A 14,447-nucleotide genomic window follows, 5' to 3' on the forward strand; every position below is an offset into this window, starting at 1 on the left:
CTCTGATTCGAACATGATTTTCACCTCCCAAGGTCAATCTTAACCCTTAAATCCTCACTTAACTTAGTGAAATTCACTTGCTAACCCCAGCATGCAATATCGGAATCCATAACAAAGTTCCATTCACTCTTAGACTCTAAGAAATTTGTCCACCTATAACAACCTCAAGTATTTATCTTAATACTAACTCTTTATTTCCGTAACTAGATCGTCCTCCCATCAATCCGATACTTAGTCTCTCGATCAAAACCCAACAAACCTTGAGTCCTACGCACTTAAGACAAGAATTCATAGACTTAAAACCTAAACTTTCACCACGTTTGGACCTCAAATGTCCTTTAATTCTTCAATACTTCTTAAATGAATATCCATTTCTTAAACTATAACTCCTCCCCAAAGGAGATCAACTACTTAACAAGAACTTTACTTCCCAACTCAACTAATCCTCGATCCAATCAAATTAATCTTACCAATCCATCTATCAAAGTCCATTGCCAGTTCTGATTCCGAATATCACCCCCTCAATATTAAGTTGATCAGGCCTAATACATCGAAGGTGAAGATTTAGAAAAACCCACTGGAACAGTCGATGAGTTCCTAACATCCAGTAGTCACAGAGATCTTGATATTAAATCCTCAATGATGCCGCTACGGAACTACACACTCTCGACACCATACATATACTATCCATACGGAATCTCCCTGAGATTCATCCCTCAGCTTCTAGCTTCTTGTTAAACGCATCGGTGCAAGACTACTTTCTAGGCTTAACGTGTTATTCTGAACCTCGTGTAACTTCTATAGTTTAAACACGAGCAACGGTCAAATAAAGTATTATTAGGCGTAATAACTATAAAGTCAATGCTTAAACAATTTAAGTAAAATTGGTGCGTCGCATGTGCTACGAGAGTAATGGAGCGTATTATACTAGAATGAGAAGGAATAGTTAGAAGGTTACCATCGTTTGTGCGCTCTCCTCTGACTAGTCCGTCAGCTCCCTCGCCGCACGAGACATAGACTCCTCCCCGTGCAGCAGGATGTCTTCCTCTTACCGTAGGCACAGATGGCTCAACCCTGGTTACATTGCAATCCTTGGCTTGATGCCCCGGGCGATTGCAGTTAAAACATAGAGGTCTCCCGTCTGGACACTTGTTAGAGTGGTGCCCCACCTTCTTGCACCTGTAACACGTTACTTGCTTCCTCGCCCCTTTAGATTTGGCAGGAAGTTTACCCTTCATCTTGTTGTCAGACGGTCCCGCTTGGAACGTCCTACAGTTCACGGCCAAATGTCCACGTTGTTTGCACTTGAAGCATTGTGGTCCAGTCACTGAGCACTGAAAGGCGTAGTGTCCAAGTCTCCCACAACGGTAGCATGTCACAGCCTCCTGGAAATTAGTTGCGGTCGTTAACTTGCGTGATCCTGGGGTAGGGTCTCTTCCCTCGGGATGCTGGTATGGCTTCCACTGCCGGTACTCCTGTGGATCTGACCTCACTGGTCCTCCAGCTCCAGCTCGATCCAATCCACTATGCTGGTACTTGGACGCCTCGATTAGCGGTTGAGGTCGTTCACGTGCAGCCTCCTCAGCGCGTCTGTAAGCGTCCTCAGCAGCCTGATTCATCATTGCCTCAATCATGGTAGCTATTGCCTTTGCCATCCTGTCAGGGCTTACCATCCTATGCTTAGTCAAACAAACAGTTAGTACTCATCATCGGATAGCATCTAACATACTATACAATATGATCAAGCAATAACTTCAATCAATTCTAAGCGAGAAATCGCTTGGCAGACAGTCAATTTTTACTCTTTGCAGAGTCACACAACCTAGCACAGAAGACCTATTCCCCAAAGACTCCCGAAAGACTCGACTAAGCTCTGATACCACAATGTAACACCCCGATTTCGGTGGCGTCACTTTAGTAACCAAAAGAAAATACTTTAAGCGGAAAAACGTGAATTATTTTTTTTTTTTTGATAATGTAAGTAAAGACAGAAAGAGATGAAACTCTAAAACGAAGATAACAGAACTAATATACAATATGATTACAGCCCCCACTGTAAGTTGTAAACCACGTCACGAGTAAACCTCCAGTGACGGAAAGTAAAAGAGAGTAACGCCCGTAGGCAAAAGTACAAACCAAGGTAAAAATACTGTGTCCGCAACACTAAACCTCAAAATCTGAGAACAAGTTGGCCCAGCGGCCTAAGAAAAGACCCCCTAAATCCAACCAGCTCTCTGTGATCTCCATAGGAAACCACACAAAAAGCTACCGGTAGGAAACTACCCTGTCCCCAAAACTGAAGCATGACGGTCAGAGCATCGACACTACTCCTACACTAATCCCATCTCGAGTAAGTTGCTCGGTGGCCAGCGGGGTCGACCACCCCTGAACCGTAGTCCTCCTGATCAAGCTTCTTCAACCTAGTTTCCCCTGAAGGGTGAACCATCGTGAACCGGTCCGCCATACTCAACTGACAATGGCGTAGTCCGCCCAAACACACACAGAAGACGCGAGGGTCAACTCCAAAGAATTATATAAATAATAAAACCAGATATATAGGGTAATAATTATTTAGCCTCTCAGGCTTATACGTTTAGGGATAACATCCTAGGGTTGCATATATCACAATGAATATAAAGATCATAATAACAATTAGCATGCCTCAAGTAGGATAAACAGGTACCAATCACACTCAGCAACTAAGTCAGCATGTATGTTGCATGAAATGCAATGCTGGGTAACAAAATGCATTCCGGAAGAAGGATGGACACCATCGAGTCAGCCCTAACACCGGCCAAAGTGGGACCATTCCGCTCGGGCGTCTCTTACACCACACAAAAGTAGTCAGATCAGCAGTGAACCCGTAGGTCTGCCATTCCGTCTGCTACTGAGGACCACCGTAGTGTCCTAAATATGGAAATCCGGGTCTTATGACCATTTTGGAATCCACCGAGGTCCGGTAATCCGCCGTGTATTAACCTCAAAATGAGTGCATGAATGCAAGTGATTAGCCAAACAACGTCTCCGACCTCACTCGACACGTCGTCACGTGTTCTAGCTAACTTATTGTCTCTAAAAAGCCTACCCTAAGGCAAACGTCGATTCTGCGACAAAATGAATTAATCAAAAGAAGAAGAATGTACTTTGGAACTCATGGTTCCCGGCTAAACTTTAGATAGCCAATCAATAAACTGCTCATCGAGCGAAAAGGTACCGAAGTACTTGGAAACTTATAGTCTCCGGCTAAACTTTAGATAGCCAAACATTAAACTGCTCATCGAGCGAAAAAGTATAAGCATACTCGGAAACTTGTAAGTTTCCTCAAGACTTGGACTCGACGACACTTCTCATATTTCCCAAACTAATATTCAGGCTCTAAGCTCTTATCTAAGGGTATCATTATTGTTCAAAGGATTTAGAAATTGATTAATGTCTTATGAGTTTTCCGTGATAAAATAGTTTTCATTTTAATCTTATAATACTTCCTAAGAGTTTTTAGAGATCCCATAATCTCAAATAATTCCCTGAGAAGGTCTCGATCCATTAAAACATAACAAGGTCCGAACTCCGTTCGTCCTTTAAAACTCTCTCAAAATCTCATAAAAATTTGGCATGACCTGCCCGTAATCCTCACCCTCAGAATCTCATGTATAAGTGGAATAGCATAAATAAAACGGCTCAGTCAAAAGCATAAACAGCATATTCCAACACATCCTAAGTTAACCATGTAGCACATAGCATGTGAATCATTTAGCACACAATATCATGGCATCAAATACTCAACAAGTTCGGCCGAAGCCTCAGAAATCATTTCAGACATTTAGCAATTAGGTGCATAACACATAAATCAAGTCGAATTTCATCGACACCTAAAGCATTATCTAGTAATTCAGAGAGTAGCCCTCACCTGTTGGTTTTCCAGCTCGCTCCTTGGACTTTCCTTCACAATCTTCCTCCTCAAGTCCTCCGAATTCCTCAAACGAACCTTAAAGCAATTTCACAGAAATCAATCACAATGAGTCAGAAACTCAGCAAACAATAAGTCCTAGGGTCACACGGAACACTACAACTCCGTGGTACGACAATCTAACGCGTTAGGACAAGTTTTCGAAAAAGTCGGATTTCCTCCCCCCTTGGTATAGCTCTCGGCCACTTTCCTTAATTGGGAGGGTCGATTTTTCTTCGATCAAACTTGGTTCCTAGGTTAACATAAGCCGTAACTAAGACGGTTCTAGGCTCGGAAAAATTTTCGGATCGAAAACTGATATAGGGGCAGTTTGGTCATTATTTTTAGCTCAGAATTTCAAAATTGGATTTTTGAAAAACAAATTGGATGGGGACGTCCACAACGACGTTTATGACGACAAATCCTACTAGCACTAAGCCAAGTCGATAGATTAGAGCGTAAAGGTTGCGACTTTGCCGAAAAATGGGTATTTAGGGTAGAAATTGATCCCGGCGGCATTTCGTCGACATTTGACAAAATCTAATCCGCAGAACACGCTCAGGAGCATGCAGGGAAGAAGTTTAGACGCTGAAATCAGCTGATTTGAACAGTTTTTCAAAAACCTCAAAATTTTGAACTCAGAAAGTCGCAGGAGAAATGGACAGAAACGACGATTCGAAGGAGAGTATAGATTACCTACCTCGAGGTCTTCGATTAGTGACGATCGGTGAAGCAAACGGGCAAGAAACGACGAAGATCCGGATCTCTCTCTCTCTCTAGGAACTCGCGGTTTTGGGGGTGGGGAAAATGGGTTTTTTTTGCAAAAAATCTAATTTTTCAAGCTATTTATAGGTTTTGGAAAAAACGGAAAAATGATTTTTTTGCGATTCCGATTTTTCCTGCGCGTTCCTCTGCGCATTCTAAGATAGGTTCTGGCGACAGAATTCCAGAACTCAAAACAGGATTCTTGGAATTAAACCAAAAGATCCAAAATCGGCATAAGTCGGTGTAAGTCGGTTTATCCCGAAAAACTACTTTTTGCAGTGATCGTCGGATGAGAAAACTTCCTTCTGAAGAAAGATTAGGAATGATGAGAGAAGTAGGAGAACGCGGGTGGAATCTTCATTTGAGTTTCCGGATAGAAAAAGTCTTCATCGTCTGTCGATCTTAGGTTTTTCGAACTATCAGGGATTCCGTTTCGGCAAACTTCCGAGAATTGGAATTTGACGTTCGTACTTTCCAGGATTTCGCATCGAAATGGTTGTTTAAGGACAGAAAAGAGAAGTTCTAACATTTCTCTGAGGATTTTTTGGAATTAGTTTCCATCGTGTCCTAAAGCGTAAATTAACTATTCACTAATACCTTCGACCTAGGATTAAGCGTATGTTAGTCGTGCTATAACTCTTTCGGTTTTTCGATACATTCTTGGACTTTTCCTGAACCTCTTTCCTTCCCAAATTTATCTTAATCAAATAACTCTTTTATTTTATTCACTTATCCTAAGCGTTAAAACTTGGGCCTTACACTGAAGGTTCAGAAGCTCTGAAGGTCCAGAAGCAGAAGTTACGAAGGTCAGAGGATCCAAGCATCCTTCTGACTCTGATCACCAAGCTTCACAAGTTTCAACACGAAGCATAACTCTGATCAGAAGTCAATGGTTAAAGGCAAAGGTCTCTATCGAGAAGTACAAGAGCAGTGTACTATTCTGAAAAGCCTACCTACCAAGGTTCAGCCACAGCAGGTTCTGGAAGTTCCAGAAATGCCCTCCAACGGTCATATTCTCTCAACAGAAATATCCTTTGCACCTTGGACTATAAAAGGCTGAAGAAAAGAAGAAAGACCAAGAGCGAGAGAAATCAAGAGCTGCAATACAAGAAAAGATTCAAGCCTCTACTTTCTTCATCTATTCTTATGTAGTTTACACTCAGCTTATTTAGAAGCAAACCCTTGTAAACACCAACCTCAAACAGTTGTTTGATTTTCCTTAAGGGACCGGGTAGGTCAGTATCCTTAAGAAGACTAAGAGAGTGAATCTTAGTGGTGATTCCTTTAGGAGATCAAGGTTGATCGGATCCTAGAGAAGACTAAGAGAGTGAATCTTAGTGATAGCTAAGTCAGTGTATTGTTAGTCACTTGTAGGTTTCAAGTGCAGTTGTAACAATTATCTGATTAGTGGATTGCCTTCATTCTAAGAAGGAAGAAATCACCTTAACGGGTGGACTGGATTAGCTTGAGGGATTTATCAAGTGAACCAGGATAAAATACTTGTGTGGTTCTCTCTTCTCTCTATCTTTATCCGCTGCACCATCTATCTTAGAGAAACCGAAAAGATTTACCTTAAATCTTAAGGGGAAAGTTTTTATATTGAAAACGCTATTCAACCCCCCCTTCTAGTCGTTTTTCACACCTTCAATTGGTATCAGAGCGCAAGTTCTGATTACCACACTTAACAGTGTTCAGTAGATCCGGGCCAGTGTGAAAAACTCATGGATGCCACCACTACTACAAGCAAATATCAATACAGTGCAAGACCACCTATCTTTGATGGTCAGAGATTTGATTTCTGGAAAGACAGAATCAAAAGCTTCTTTCTTGGCTTTGATCCTGATCTTTGGGATTTTGTTGTTGATGGCTACACCCCTCCTGTCGATGAACATGGTGTAAAGATCCCAAGGAAGAAGATGAGTGAAGATCAAAAGAAGGAATTCAGAGATCATCACCGATCAAGAGCTATTCTGCAAAGTGCCATTTCATATGAAGAATATGAGAAAATTACTGATCGTGATTCCGCCAAGGGCATCTTTGAATCCTTGCAGATGTCTCATGAAGGAAACAAGAAAGTGAAAGAGACAAAGGCATTGTCTCTAATCAAGCAGTATGAATCCTTCCAAATGGAACCTGACGAATCCATTGAAGATATGTTCTCCAGATTTCAGTTGCTCGTAGCTGGAATAAGACCTCTCAACAAAAGCTACACTACAAAAGATAATGTCATAAGGGTCATCAGAAGTCTTCCTGAAAGCCGGATGCCTTTAGTGACTTCAATAGAGCTTACAAGAGATGTTGAGCATATGAGTTTAGAAGAACTCATCAGCATACTGAAGTGTCATGAACTAAAGCGTGCTGAACATCAAGATCAGAAGAAGAAGTCTATAGCCTTGAAATCCAAATCTGAAAAGGCTAAGGCTCTCCAAGCAGAAGCAGAAGAATCTGAAGAAGCCTCTGAAGATTCTGATGAAGATGAGCTGACTCTGATATCCAGAAAGTTCAACTGCATCTGGAAGCACAGGCAGAGCAAATACAAAGGTTCATCAAAGGACGTAAAGTCAAAGAAGCATCTCAAACCAAAGAAAAGTCTGATGGTGACTTTTGATGAATCAGAATCAGAGGATGTTGACTCTGATGGTGAAGTCCAAGGACTCATGGCTATTGTCAAAGACAAAGGAGCAGAGTCAAAGGAAGCTGTTGACTCTGACTCAGAATCAGAAGGAGATCCAGACTCTGACGATGAAAATGAGGTATTCGATTCTTTCTCAACTTCTGAACTTAAAGATGCTTTGTCTGAAATTATGGATAAATATAACTCTCTCTTGACTAAGCATAAAAGGTTGAAAAAGAATTTCTCTGCTGCCTCTGAAACTTCTTCTGAACATGAGAAAATCATATCTGATTTGAAAAATGATAATCATGCTTTAGTTAATTCTAACTCTGTGCTTAAGAATCAAATTGCTAAGTTAGAAGAAGTTATTGCCTGCGATGCCTCTGATAGTAAGCATGAATCTAAGTATGAAAAATCTTTTCAAAGATTCCTGGCTAAAAGCGTAGATAGAAGCTTGATGGCTTCATTGATCTATGGCATGAGCAGAAATGGAATGCGTAGCATTGGGTATTCTAAACCAATTAGAAATAAGCCCTCTGTGCCTAAAGCTAAATCTTTGTATGAATGATTTGTTCCCTCTGGTACCATATTGCCTGACCCTGTACCTACTGAAGCTGCTAAACCTCCTCTTATAAAGGGATCTTTCTCCATGTCTAAATATCATGCAAAAATTCCTGTATATTATCCTGTTGAAAGACCCAAAGTTGTCAGAACTTCTGGGCTAACTAACAAGAAAGGACCCAGAAAGTGGGTACCTAGGGATAAGATTATATATGTTGCAGATATCTTCAATAGGTCCATCGAAACTCCAACCATGGAACCTGGACAGTGGATGCAGGCAACACATGACGGGAGAAAGGCATATGTCCCAAGATCCAAAATTTGAACCTGAAGGTGAAGTTGATCTTGGAGGCATCAGTAGAGTAAGATTTGGTCAAGTCAAAGCTAGCTGAAAAAGCTTGTAGAGATGAGCATGACCGTTTCAGAAAGAAACAAAGACTCAGAACTTGTCGAACTAGAAGCAATAACATCATAAGATGCTACTACAACTTCTGACTTGCGTCATCAGAAGAAGAGTAGGTTCCTAGCTTCTCATTCTGAAGTATCTGAAGATGAAATTTTGTCCAGAACGGAGATGTCACCAGAACCACACTTCTGCTCTCATCAGAAGATATGCTAATCAGAAGCCAAGTATCCCTTGGTATTCCTTCTGAGGGGGAGTATTTCGTCTTATGCTCTTACTATTTTTTTCCCACCTTCATTCTTTTTGCTTATGACAAAAAGGGGGAGAACTTATAGTATCTTGACAACTCAACTCCTATATTATTTAGCTCAGAATCTAGATATTACTAACGTTGATATTAAGTACTAGATTCAGGGGGAGCTTAGCTCAGAATCAAGCACGAGTCTTGGATTCAGAAGGAGCAAGATAAACTATACACATCAGGATAAGTTTTAACTCTGATACCTTATACTCTGAGTGTATTCAGTTTATTTGTTTAGAGTTGTTCATCAAAATACATGGTTTTGTCATCATCAAAAAGGGGGAGATTGTAAGATCAAGATTTGGTCATGTGGTACAACTCTATGTTTTGATGATAACAAATATTTATTTGTGGATGAACAACTATGATACTCTAATGTTTGTCTCGAGTGTTTTGACAAACAGGTTCTGATTCTGACACCAGAAGATATATTCGTCAGAAGCTCTGAAGATCAGAAGCTCTGAAGATCAGAAGATCTGAAGATCAGAGGATCTGAAGATCAGAGGATCTGAGGATCAGAGGATCAGAAGATCAGAGGATCAGAAGATCAGAGGATCAGAAGATCTGAGGATCAGAAGATCTGAAGACCAGAAGCTCTGAGGGACCAGAGGCTCTGAAGGTTCAGAAGCTCTGAAGGTCCAGAAGCAGAAGTTACGAAGGTCAGACGATCCAAGCATCCTTCTGACTCTGATCACCAAGCTTCACAAGTTTCAACACGAAGCATAACTCTGATCAGAAGTCAATGGTTAAAGGCAAAGGTCTCTATCGAGAAGTACAAGAGCAGTGTACTATTCTGAAAAGCCTACCTACCAAGGTTCAGCCACAGCAGGTTCTGGAAGTTCCAGAAATGCCCTCCAACGGTCATATTCTCTCAACAGAAATATCCTTTGCACCTTGGACTATAAAAGGCTGAAGAAAAGAAGAAAGACCAAGAGCGAGAGAAATCAAGAGCTGCAATACAAGAAAAGATTCAAGCCTCTACTTTCTTCATCTATTCTTATGTAGTTTACACTCTGCTTATTTAGAAGCAAACCCTTGTAAACACCAACCTCAAACAGTTGTTTGATTTTCCTTAAGGGACCGGGTAGGTCAGTATCCTTAAGAAGACTAAGAGAGTGAATCTTAGTGGTGATTCCTTTAGGAGATCAAGGTTGATCGGATCCTAGAGAAGACTAAGAGAGTGAATCTTAGTGATAGCTAAGTCAGTGTATTGTTAGTCACTTGTAGGTTTCAAGTGCAGTTGTAACAATTATCTGATTAGTGGATTGCCTTCATTCTAAGAAGGAAGAAATCACCTTAACGGGTGGACTGGATTAGCTTGAGGGATTTATCAAGTGAACTAGGATAAAATACTTGTGTGCTTCTCTCTTCTCTCTATCTTTATCCGCTGCACCATCTATCTTAGAGAAACCGAAAAGATTTACCTTCTAGTCGTTTTTCACACCTTCAAACTCCACCTCAAATAGGTCGCAGTCTCTACACATCTGATTAACCCACTGAGTATGTCCCAAATCGGGAGGGTCCCCACCCAATTTATCAAAGGGGGATAAGATATCATTAAAGTCTCTAATAACCACATATGCCCTTGGGTTCTGGGCATCAAATTTTTTATAAGGTTCCATGTCTCTATTTTCCTACCCTCCTCGGGATAGCCAGAAAGGCCAACCATTGTCATAGGGGCTGCCTCATCAGGGTGCAAAATAGTGCACAAAATATGATGTAATGATGCATTAATAATTTCCAATTGAATATCACTGTGCAACCAAAGGCATAAGCCTCCTGCTCTAGATTTCCCTCGCCCTGCACAATGAACAGGAAAAATATTAGGTAAACCACAAATACCTCTATGTTGAAGAGCCTCTGATGTATACATCTTAGTCTCCATAAGGAACACTACGTCGGGATCTTTGGAGTGGATGAGTTTTTTAAAACCCGTACAGTCTGTAGGTTCCCAAGCCCACGACAGTTCCACGATATGATCTTCATTGAGGTGGGCGGAGGCTGCGGGCGGGACTGCTCATCCGCAGCCTCCGCCAATCCCAATCCATCGTCAGTATTTTTCTTCTTTAGAGGGGGTGAGAACCCCTTGCTCAAAGGCCCAAGTATGGAAGATGACACACTGGACCTCTTCATTAGAGGGATATCATGTTTTGTGCCCCTTCCTGCTCCTCCTCCCTCACGGATCACCACACCTCTTGTTCTATATTTATTGTCACGTGTTCCTGTTTTGTGAATGGATACTATACTTGAACGATATATGATTTTAATTTTTTTTCAATTAACCGTTAAAGAAGATAAAAGTAAAAAAGAAGCATATTTTAGAGGGACCAAATTAGCCGATAATAATCTTTTGCATTCTTTTAATGTTTACAATAGAAAACTTTGCTCCTTATGTAATAATGGTGTGAACCCAAACCAAATGATAGTAAAAAACTAAAAATACAGTCTTTGATTGTATTATATTCATTCTCATTGTACTAATGAATCTGTTATCTTTTGAAAAAAAAAATATTTCCTAATGTGTTGGGCTATGGTAAAGAATATACTTCCCTGTTATGAAGAGATGCTGAAAGAATATTGCATACATTTACACCTAAAATTGAGTGACTAAATATCCCAGCCATTCATGGCCACAAAATCACAAAATCATTGTGCCTTTTTCAAAAAATTTAAAATTGATATTTTTTTGGAAAAAACGAAACCAGCTTTGACAAACTAAAATTAATGATTACAAATTTAGTGCACTAATAACGGTCATTTATTTAAAAAATAATCGTTATTCCAAATAAGTTTTAATTCCTTAATTACGTCCATTTCTTTTTTTACAATTCATGTTATGACCGCAATGAATTCAAAAAGTCTATAAACTAAAAAATTAATTATTAATTATTGACTAAAAGATACCTTTTTAAAATTTTTAATAAATGTGTACTAATAATTTATGCATGTTAGTACGTGTTAAATAAAATAATGTTGAAAATTAGCGTGCTTGAATATATGCATTAATTATGTTTTAAACTACTAAAAATTCTCATAAATTCAGAAGGTTATGTGCTTAAATTCTCATAACAAATACTTTGAGCAACCCATATAAAATATGGAATAACACTTGGAAACTGTTGGCTAAGGGCATCGAACATGAATATCACAGAACTCTTAAGCAACCAGGTATCATTCCAACTTTTGTTATTATTTGATCGACCCAAGAGCTTACTTGAAGAAACTTTGTCTTCTACAAATTGACAATCTTCTTCAATCTAATGGGAAGTTTGTCAAAAAATTACAGGTTTCTCATATGTTGATTTATCTGAAGTTAATCACTTCACAATATAAATAGTTTTGTAGTCGAATAAATTTTGGATGACGGTGATATCCATGAGATATCACAAATTGACTCAATTTATTATAATGTCCTTCAGGTTTTAGTTTTGGCGTTTGCTTGGACATGGTTTTTTTTACTGTTTTTATTATTTTTTCTTTGTAAGTTTTTTTACACTTCTTCATGTAATAAATGAAGGTTTTTGATTTAATAAATTTGTATCTTCCACAACACCGTTACGAAGAAATAACCATTCACACACACTTTTTTTTCGATACATCGGAAAACATTCACGCACACTCTACTTCAAGCGTATAGAAACATATTACCATGTGAATAAAAAATATATAAAATTATTCAAACAAGTGATTCAAGTTCAAACATTTTCACCTAACAAATGCAAACAAAAAAGAAGATAATAATATAGTCATATAACTTAGTCAATCCAATCAATACCTAAAAAAATCAAATTGAAAGATCTAAATAATTTCAAATGATAAGTAAGTTTTTAATAATTTTAGGCAATTAATACTATCAATTTTAGCATGTTAGTAAATGTGAAATTTAAAAAAAAAAAAAAAAAAAACACTTTCATAATTTGAAAAGAACTTTGATTGTAAACTAATAAAAAAAACTCTTACTTGTGCATTTGAGGTGTTTTTACCCAAAGGATCATCGGGTAGCAATTTTGAAGGTATGAAAAACGGTAGAAAGGGGGGGTTTGAATAACGTTTTCAAGATAAAACTTCCACCTTAAAGATTTTGACAAATCTTTCGAGAACTTAAGTGCTAAAGATAAGAGATAGAAAAGCACACAAGGATTTTATCCTGGTTCACTTGATAAATCACTCAAGCTACTCCAGTCCACCCGTTAAGGTGATTTCTTCCTTCTTAGAATGAAGGCAATCCACTAATCAGGTAAAGTGTTACAACTGCACTTGAAACCTACAAGTGACTAACAATTACACTGACTTAGCTCACACTAAGATTCACTCTCTTAGTCTTCTCTAGGATCCGATCAAACTTGATCTCCTAAAGGAACTAAACAAACTGTTTATCAAAGAAATGTTTACAAGAGATTTGCTTCTGAAAAGCTAATAGTAAACACAATGAATTTCAGATGAAAGAATGCTTGAAGGTTTTCGAATATAGCTTGTACTTGTGTAGATTCTTCCAACCGCATTCTTCAAACTTCAGCCTCTATTTATACTCCAAGGATTAGGGTTTGAACGCTGCATGGGAATGCTACCGTTGGAGGGCAGTTCTGGAAATTCCAGCTTCTGCTGTGGCTGAGAACGTTAGGTAGGTCGTCAGGAAGGTACAGTTACTTTTGTACTTGGATAGTGACATGACCTTTAAACCTAGGAGACTTCTGATCAGGGGAATGCTTCATGTTGGAACTTGTGAAGCCGGTTGATCAGAGTCAGAGGGAAAGCACAGATCCTCTGACCATTGTATCTTCTGATTCTGAACTCAGAGGGAAGTACATGGCCTTCAGAGTTTCTTGCTTCCGGACATCAGAGTTTCCACTATTCAGCTTCTGGATTTTCAGAGTCTTCTACACCATCAGAACATCTGAACCTTCAGTGTTTCTTGGTTATCAGACTTTCTGGATCTTCAGAACTTCTAGTGACTGAGTCCACATCAGAGTTTGTATAACTTCAGAACTTCTGAAGCTTTTCCACTGTTCATACTGAACATGGTGAATGCGAAAGCGTTGCTTGGGACACTCTTTAAGCACAGTGCTTCTGATTTGTGTGAGATTGAATAGAGGTCAGAGCCTGTAAATAGCACACTCAGAAAAACACGTTAGAGTACCACAATTGTTCATATCAAAAGGTTAACTTGTAATCATCAAAACATAGAGTTGTACTACTAGATCAAAACTTGATCTTACAAATTTAGCTCGACTTAAATTGCTTTTTTAGGTTTTTCTATGTTTTATTGAGTGATTATGCTCACTTTGTTGAGTGTTGTTTGTACTATTGACCATTCCATCTAATAAAAGTTTTCGCTTTCTAAAAAAAACTCTTACTTGAGCTTTAGGTCACTGTACCCATGTTGAGAGAGGATCTTTCCCTTTCGATAAAAAAAACTCTCACTTGGAAATTTTACGAAATTTATGCTTTTCAAATAAATACAAATCAATAAATATGGAAAAAGTTAATGGTTCGATTAACCAAAATAAGAAATAAAGCATTCATTTATTAAAAAAATCGACATTCTCTTATTATTGAGATAATAATTATACCAAACTTGATCCATAAATTTTTTTATTTAGTCTTTTAATTGTGAAAAAAAACTACAGAACTTTCAATACGAATTTTTTTTTATTTAAAAAAAAGTTAAGCTTCCATTCATTGATAAATTCCAACGTTGTTAAATAATGGTAATGTATAGGGTAATGTAAATAATTCAAATTAAAAACTGCATTGACCCGAAATAATTAATTCATATTAAATTTACATTATTAAACCAAAATTTCCTTCAAAATAGTCATTCAATTTAATGTTTCCAATCAACACATTAAATTAAAAA

This window comes from Lotus japonicus, chromosome 2 (assembly GCF_012489685.1).
Source record: "Lotus japonicus ecotype B-129 chromosome 2, LjGifu_v1.2".
Taxonomy (NCBI): domain Eukaryota; kingdom Viridiplantae; phylum Streptophyta; class Magnoliopsida; order Fabales; family Fabaceae; genus Lotus; species Lotus japonicus.